We start from the raw sequence: 6,778 nt of genomic DNA on the forward strand, positions 1-6,778 counted from the left end.
CATCACAAAGAGAAAAAAAAAATAAATGAAGAGTAGGCCTTATCCTCCCTGATCATCCCAATCTTCTCTCCTTGGGTTGAGAAGGAACAGCAAGCTGCCACCCTGGCCTGAGGGAAAACTGCTGAGAGTTGAACTGCTCACACAGACTTCCGCCAGCCTTCCTGTTCACAGCCCTGCCATACACTTCTGCCTCAGAGTGACCTTAATCTTTTCCAGTTGTAGGAGAAAAGCAGCTTCCTTTTCATTGATGTTCCCTTGTGTAGGCGTTCACGAGTCAGCTTCCCCATCATCCTAAATTACCACCATCTCCTCTGGATCATGAAACTGTATTGAAGTTTCTTCTTTTCTATTGCTGTCTTTTGTGCTTTTCCATGGCCCTTGATGTCTTATGTCTTTAAAAATTTTTTGGTGTTTTCATGGGATGTGGAAGGGAGTAGAGACAGAACTGTCCCCTAGTACATTGTGTGGAATATCATTAATCATCATAAATCATAAATTATCCTAAGGATGATTTCCTTTTGGGGGAATAATCAAAAGTCTGAGAGAACCTTTGTCAAATTCACTTTTCTAGGCCTGGAGTCACAACAACTCAATATAATTAATTATATTTTTCAATTATTGGGGAAAATAAAACAAACTAAGAGCAATTAATAAATTATTATCCATTGTAAAGGGCCAAAATTATCTAGGATCTATAAATATCTTTTCTAAAAGAAAAATGCATGTATTTCATCAAAGAAAACATGCAGAGTATACAGAACTTCTGGGGAAAATATCTCTGCCCCCAATCATACCTACTTGCTGTTTTTTTTTAAATAACTGTTTCATTATTTCAAATGAAATAACCAAAGGCTGAATGTTTCCCTGATAAGTGAACAATGATACATAATGGGGGTGGGGGTGAGAGAAGAATGGAGGAACTTACGTGTAGAGGGAAATGAGAGGGGGAGAGGGGCTGGGTATGAAAAATAGTGGAATGAGATAAACATCATTACCCTATGTACATGTATAACTACACGAATGGTATGAATCTACATCATGTACAACCATAGAAAAGAAAAGCTGTACCCCATTTGTGTATAATGAGTCAAAATGCAGACTGTAAAAATAAATGAAATAATAAAAGTATTAATTGAATGTAACCATTTCCCATAACTCTTGTCTCAGCCAAAGGACTGTGGAGGTAGCTCAGTGGTAGAGTGCCTTGCCTACCACACATGGGTCCCTATGTTTGATCCCTGACATAAAAAAAAAAAGAAAAGAAAGAGAACAGAGATATAGAGGTGTAAACACTTCTTCCTTTGAAGTAGTCCAAAATATGTCATGCAGGGTATCATTGCTATCAGTTTGCTCTTGGTTGGCAAAGCAAATATTTGCTTATTCTATCCCTAAAACATTAAGTCCATAATTGTTCAAACACTTGAAAAAGAATTAACCTCATCACATGATAATAATGCATGTTATGTTTGTTTTTCTCAGTACTGGGAACTGAACCCAGGGTCTCACACATTGCAAGGTATACTGCTACCACTGGGCCACATCCCTACCCATAGTTGGATATTCTTAAGGACTGAGTTAGAAGGGATACAAGGGGAACCACAGACTGTCTCTTTTAACCATTTCATTCTCTTTGGATCCCCAAAATTTGTCTCACTCTTTATTGTTAAAGATTCAAACGTAGGCCTATTCTGAACAAGATGATTATTTTCTATTTTTGAACAGGATTCTCAAACACTCATTCACACCCAAAGCCAAAAACCATTAAAGGTCAAGCAGAAAGAAACTTTCCCTCATGTGAAATAAGGGTAACCACAAAGTGATACCCTTTGATGTGTCTCAGAATCCTTCTTCCTAGGGAGATCCAGAGCACAGTTCTTTCTGAGTTCAGTGTTGGTTTGTTGTCTGAGAGTGTGCAAAGCCTCCTGAGATGATTATTTTTTGAAGGTAGCACTTGGATGGATAAAGGTGTTGATGTAGGGTTCAGTTTTAAAGTCCTATTGCTTTGTAAGTGACCTCTTATGTTCTAACGTGGAAACAGGAGGTAAAGCATTGTGGAGGAAGGGTTGGGAAAGTTGTTCACATGAGCCTTATTGATCATGGTGAATCACTGATTTTTAACAAAAGCTTGGGACAATGGTGGCCAGCATATGACTACAAGCACCCATCTCCTGGTGACCCAGAGCGGGGGCTTGAAGAAGAGATGAAATGTGCTCTGAGGGACCCTATGATTATGAAAGAGAGAACCAGTACCTCCTCCAAGTCACCACAATGACGGCTAGCATTCAGTAGTTAGTGCTGTGCCCAAGAAACCACCACTGCTAGACAAACCCGTGAAGGAAGCTCCAGGAGATACTCTGGCCATGTTGACTACTGAGAAGATGACGAGGGCCACAGGTTTTCTCACGACCAAAGAAGTGGTCCGCCTCACAGAGGAGATGCATCTGGCTATTCATGGACAAGAGATGATGGTTCTGCACACCAACAGCTTGAGGACAGGGACATGAGAGATGGATTTAGAGGAACAATTTCCACACATCCCATTTGCTACAGACCTGTCTCCTCATCAATGGGATGCTCCTGTTTGCAGACAATCACCAGCAGGTTGAAAGGACCCTCCACGCAGGAGATCTGGCTCTGGGCTCAATAGAAGCAGCTACTCTCCAGCACAAAGAAAACACACTCTTTCCATCAGTCTCTCAGAAGTGAATAAAGACTTGACCTGTCTTTAAAAACATCAGGGGACAATTTGCCTCAAGTGTCAGGCAAACCCAGGAGGCTACCTGAAAAGGAACTTGCTGCAGCTGCAAGCAAATGCACTGCTAAATATCTTGAGAGCTCACGTGAAAGTAGCTTGCCTGAAATTTCCGATCTTGAGGTGGGATCCACAGCACTATTATTCATTGAGCAGCCAGAAGAACCAGAGTCACATGCCACAGTTGGCACAGAATTATCTGAAGACAGTCAGCTAACCAGTCGCTCTAAAGCAATAGCATCAAAACCCAAGGAGATGGAACAGGTTGACCAGCAGGACTGGAAACATTTGGGATGGTGGCGAAAATGCTCCTTGAAAATGATCCTTCATTAGAAGAGTCTATAGAGTTTGCACTGAGGTAGAATTTGCCTGTAGCACATGAGCGCTGTGCTGAAGAACTCAAGTGTTTCCCCTGCAGGTTATAACACTTCTCAAGATTTTGGAGAGCCTTTTTAGAAGGTGTATTGCTGAGACAAAAATAGATTAAATAAAAATTTCTAGATTTTTTCCCCAAATTTTCCAATCCTTAATATATGGAATATTTGTAATGATGAGAAATACCTATGCGAGCTGATCACATTTTCATTAGCAAATAAACATCTAAAACAGTCTGTTTAAGATATTTAATTAGAAGTTTGTTATTTGGGAATTTGTTTTTGTTTTTGGGGGTTCTTTTTTGATTTTTTTATTTTGTTTTGTTTTGTTTTTGTAGAGCCTTCTAATCTATACCCATCCCTCATCCTCACCCTCCACCCAAATGATAGTCAATTAAAATTTTAAGCTTGGACAACCCAGTCCTGGGGTATAGCTGCCTGTACTTATTTCTGTTCCACAGTCTTCCATTTGGTCACAGGAGTGTAATCGATAAGTTACAGATCATTTCACTCAAACATTACTAGTCTTTTTGCATTTCATTGTAAAGCTACCATGTGGAAATGTTGGAATTCTGAGTTGTGATTTTGTGGACTTGTGCTTGCTTTGCTTAGGCTTTGTAACTCTTAGTATGTCAAGTGCCCTATCTTGAGCACTTTAGTATCTTAGAGAACATTTGCTTTGAGACTACTTCTCAATGAGAACATAGAGGCACCTTAGAACAAAATCCTTCTTTCCAAATAAATGAACTCAATATGCTTCTTCTGAAATACTTCTGAAACTCTTGACTACCCTCACTGTTACATAGTCTTCAACAGTATAATTTTAAGACTAAGAGAAGGGGAAATTTTAGATCGCTAATGAGGGATGTTTTCAAGTTAAGACTTTTCAGAAACCCTTCAGATCTGTACAGGAAGCATTTAAAATATTTCGGAGTACTGGAGTTTTATTTATTCTTAGGTCCATACTCCCTATCTTGACAAGATGACTGATAACATGCTCATGATTAAGCCATTTACAGAATTATTCTTTTGTTAATTTCTGTAATCTGATGAGCTTTTTGTTCTGCTTTTAGAGGTTCTTAGTCCTTCAAGAGAAGTCTCCAAAGAGAGTGGAGCGGGCAGTAAGCCCCCACAGCCGCCCTTACCAAGCCAGGCTGTGTCAACAGTTCCTCATTAGTGGGCCATCCAAGTCACAGGTTAGTTAAAAACCTAACAGGGACCATCAGGACGTCCCACTCATTTTCTGGTCACTTCTGGCAGCCCAGTGCCGTTGAGCTCAAATATACAATCTTGTGACGTCAGTGAGGAAACCTTAAAAATCATGTTCTTGTTACGAGACAATTTCATTATCCCGCCATCCGCGTTCCATCTCCCGTCTGTTCTCGCTTCAATTCTGGCTTTCTCTTGAGTTTTCTCTTACCCCAGAGTACCCAAGGTTATGTTAAAAGTAGAAGTGGCAGTGTAAATAATTTTAATGGCTTCTCTCATGGGTGCCTCAAACTATGTATTATGTCATTCCAAATATTTAAAAACTAATGGAGAAGAACATTTTTTTTAAGTTTTATAAGGGAGAGTACCTTGAATTTTATTTTTGTCATGAGATATTACTTAATTAACTTTTATAAGACATAAGCCAAATGAAATCCCACATATTATCTCTGATATTTTTTCTTAATGTAAACAGTGATATATTTGTTACAAACCTTAAAAAGATTAAGAAACTATTGATGTCATTCCCCCCAGCCCAGTGTTTTGTTTCACTTAAATATTCTAGTCCTAGGATTCAGTTTCTTTAGTCAGTATGTCACAAGTTTGAAAATAAAATCTTTATCCCAGAGATGTAAGGTGTTTAGCATACTCAAATCAATAAACATAATTCATTCCCTACATAGAATTAATGACAAAAATCACTTAGTCATTTCAATAATGCAGAGAAAGCCTTTGACAAAATCCAGTACACATTCATGATAAAAAAAAAGTTGACCAGCAAACATCTTCAATTAGTTGATATACCTAAGTCAAGAGAGAATGCATTTCCAGAAAAGGCCTGAGACACCTCCAGGGTCTCAAGCCAGACTGGGTTAAGAAAGTCTTCACTGTATAAGACCAGATCACAAAATCTGGGAGAGATTGTTCAATGCTGAAATCCCAGCAAAAATTAACAAGACAAAAAGGAACAGAAACATGGCACATGTAAAGAAACAAATCCATTTCCTGAAAGAAATGGAAAATATGTGTTGCAAAGAATTCAAAAGTAGATCATAAGGAGTTTAATGAATTAAAAGCACAGACGATATCAGGAAAATGATAATGAACAAACAATATCAATAAAGAGGAAATAAAGAAGAACCAAACAAATTCTGGAATTAAAGACTATAGTACCTGAATTGAAAAATTCACTTTTGCTTTGGGCCTCTCTTGAGGGTATTGAATGGTAATGGCAAGGAATGCCTGTTGAAGGAAACTTTACATCATTAGCCAGGAAGCAGAGAGGACCAACTGGGATCCTGTAGTCTTCTTTAGGGACACAACCAATGACCTAACGACCTCCCACAAGGCCCCAACTCTCAAGAGATCCCAACCACCTCTCAATAGCACCACACTTGATACCGTGGACTTTGTCAGAACCATAGCAAGGTAGAAGAAAGAATCAGTGAGAACTCAAAAAAACAGGACTTTGAAACTACCGAGGCAGAGGAGAAAAAAGATAAAAAAATGAGATCCTAAGGAACTTATGGGATGCCATCAGCAAAATATACAATTATGAGAGTTTGAGAAGGGAAAGAAAAACTCTTGAAGAAATAGTGGCTGAAAACTTCTCAAATCTGAGAGAAATAGATACACAAATGAAAAGTTCAAATAATGCTACAACTAGGATAAATCTAAGGAGACCACAGCAAGACACATCATCATCAAACTGTCAAAAGCCACAAAGAGAACATCTTGACAGTAGCAAGAGAAAGGCAATTCATGTACAAGAATGCTTTCTATGGATTATCAGATTTTTCTGTAGAAACCTTGCAGACTAGAAGGGAGTGATACAATATAGTCAAAGAACTGGAAGAAAAAACTGCCAACCAAGCACACTATCCAATGAAACTCATCTTCAAAAATGAACAAAAAATGAAGACTTTCTCAGGTGCACAAAAAACTGAGACGTCATTACCATGCGACATGCCCACAAGGAGTACTGAAAGGAGTCCTTTAAGTTGAAGAGGAAGAGTGACAAACAGCAGCATATGAAAGGACATAACCATACAGAAATGTAAAGGCCCCTATAAAGGTAAATATACAATTAACACTTTACAGGTTCCACATGCACGAATTCAAACCAGTCATGAATCAAAATATTTGGAAAAAAAAAAAACATGAACATGTACAGACTTTAATTCTTGTCATTATTCCCTGAACAACACAGTATAATAATGTTACATAGCATTTACATTGTACTGGGCATTATAAATGAGAAGATTTAAAGTACCTAGGAGGATATGAATAAGTATATGCAAATACTGAGCCATTTTATTTAAGGGATTTGCGCATTAATGGATTTTGGTATCGTATGGGGTCTGGACATTCACCCCCAGATACAGGAATTACTATATAGACATCTATAATCTTAGTGTAGTTATGTAATTTTTAAATTCAGCTA

This window comes from Sciurus vulgaris (assembly GCF_902686455.1).
Source record: "Sciurus vulgaris genome assembly, chromosome: 5".
In the NCBI taxonomy this organism is placed as follows: domain Eukaryota; kingdom Metazoa; phylum Chordata; class Mammalia; order Rodentia; family Sciuridae; genus Sciurus; species Sciurus vulgaris.